The sequence below is a fragment of the Nerophis lumbriciformis genome, linkage group LG06, assembly GCF_033978685.3.
Source record: "Nerophis lumbriciformis linkage group LG06, RoL_Nlum_v2.1, whole genome shotgun sequence".
Taxonomy (NCBI): domain Eukaryota; kingdom Metazoa; phylum Chordata; class Actinopteri; order Syngnathiformes; family Syngnathidae; genus Nerophis; species Nerophis lumbriciformis.
Window position 1 is genome coordinate 56,780,823 of NC_084553.2, and position 2,628 is coordinate 56,783,450.

Consider the following 2,628-nt stretch of genomic DNA (forward strand, 5'->3'; position numbering starts at 1 on the left):
GTATCTTATTCACCATTTGATTGGCAGCAGTTAACGGGTTATGTTTAAAAGCTCATACCAGCATTCTTCCCTGCTTGGCACTCAGCATCAAGGCTTGGAATTGGGGGTTAAATCACCAACAATTATTCCCGGGCGCGGCGCCGCCGCTGCCCACTGCTCCCCTCACCTCCCAGGGGGTGATCAAGGGGATGGGTCAAATGCAGAGGACACATTTAACCACACTTAGTGTGTGTGTGACAATCATTGGTACTTTAACTTAACTTTAACTTTACACATACAAACTGTAGCACACAAAAAAGCACATTTAATAAAAAAAAAACGTTATTATGGTCTTACCTTTACTTATAAGTGCGGGAACAGTGGTGTTCGTGTTGGAGGAGTTGTGAATAAACGAAATATGAAATCCGTGCTGCAGTCTGCAGGTGTACCTAATGTTGTGTCCCTGCAGTCGTTCACGACTCCTCCGGCGCGAGCATTGTTGTTTTTGCACTTTTTGGCTTCTTGTTAAGTGGCTTTTTTTGGGTGGATTCGGTCTTGCACGTGGAGGGTTTGGGTGTGGGCTTTGGTTGGTGTGGCGTTCCCGTTGAGGGGTGCAGTCTGCGGCGAAGGTGCAATAACCGGCACCAGGAGGCGGGGTTACGCGAGCCTCACACAGTGCGTCTTCGCAGCAGTTTTAAGATTGTTCAGCACAAGAAATACTTTACACACATACAGTTGTTGACAAAATACACTGTACATTATATACCTCAGCTAACTAAACGATTGAAATGTATAATATAATTCATATAGCAATACGGCCTCACTGCACAGCAGGCCAGCAATTAGCCGAGTCCGGAATCCATGTTGAGGCACTGAGTGACGTGCCTCAACTGGCTGCTGATCACCGCACCGTCTCTTCTCAGTATTTGAACGGCAAATGGGAAAATTCAGCGATTTTGAATAAAAACAATCTAAAACTGGTGAAGTTAAATGGAAAATAACTTTATAGTATAATCACTGGATACATTTAACAATTTAAATTTTTTTTTTTCTTTTTACATTTTTTTTCTTTCCATGATGGCAGGTGAGGCCCCGCCTCACCTGCCTCTAGTGACCGCACGTCACTAAACGACAGCAATAACAGCCATATTTCCTCAAATAAACCGCAGAAGGTGTTGGTTTATTTGAAGCACGGCCTTTATTTTAACAGAGGAGACATTCATATGTTAAAAGCTTGTTTAATATATACAAAACCCAAAACTAGTGAAGTTCGTGAATAAAAACAGAATACATTGATTTGCAAATCCTTTTCAAGTTATATTCAATTGAATAGACTGCAAAGACAAGATATTTAATGTTCCAACTGAGAAACTTCCTTTTTTTTTTTGCAAATAATCATTAACTTTGAATTTATTGGCAGCAAAACATTGCAAAAAAAGTTGGCACAGGGGCATTTTTACCACTGTGTTACATGACCTTTTCTTTTAACAACACTCAGTAAATGTTTGGGAACTGAGGAGACCAATTTTTGAAGCTTTTCAGGTGGAATTCTTTCCCATTCTTGCTTGATGTACAGCTTACGTTGTTCAACAGTATTTGAAGCTTCATAATGCGCCACACATTTTCAGTGGGAGACAGGTCTGGACTACTCGCACTCTTTTACTATGAAACCACGCTGTTGTATCACGTGGCTTGGCATTGTCTTGCTGAAATAAGCAGGGGCGTCCATGATAACGTTGCTTGGATGGCCACATATGTTGCTCCAAAACCTGTATGTACCTTTCAGCATTAATGGCGCCTTCACAGATGGGTAAGTTACCCATGCCTTGGGCACTAATACACCCCCATACCATCACAAATGCTGGCTTTTTAACTTTGCGCCTATAACAGTCCGGATGGTTCTTTTCCCCTTTGTTCTGGAGGACACGACATCCACAGTTTCCAAAAACAATTTGAAATGTGGACTAGTCAGACCACAGAACACTTTTCCACTTTGCATCGGTCCATCTTAGATGAGCTCGGACCCAGCAAAGCCGGCGGCGTTTCTGGGTGTTGTTGATAAATGGCTTTGGCTTTGCATAGTAGAGTTTTAACTTGCACTTACAGATGTAGCGACCAACTGTAGTTACTGACAGTGGTTTTCTGAAGTGTTCCTGAGCCCATGTGGTGATATCCTTTACACACTGATGTCGCTTTTTGATGGTGTACCGTCTGAGGGATCGAAGGTCCGTAATATCATCGCTTATGTGCAGTGATTTCTCCAGATTCTCTGAACTTGTTGATGATATTATGGACCGTAGATAATAGCTCGTTGAGAAATGTTGTTCTTAGACTGTTGGACAATTTGCTCACACATTTGTTCACAAGGTGGTGACCCTCGCCCCATCCTTGTTTGTGAATGACTGAGCGTTTCATGGAAGCTGCTTTTATACCCAATCATGGCACCCACCTGTTCCCAATTAGCATGTTCACCTGTGGAATGTTCCAAATAAGTGTTTGATGAGCATTCCTCAACTTTCTCAGTCTTTTTTGCCACTTGTGCCAGCTTTTTTGATACATGTTGCAGGCATCAAATTCCGAATGAGCTAATGTTTGCAAAAAATAACAAAGTTTTCCAGTTCGAACGTTAAGTATCTTGTCTTTGCAGTC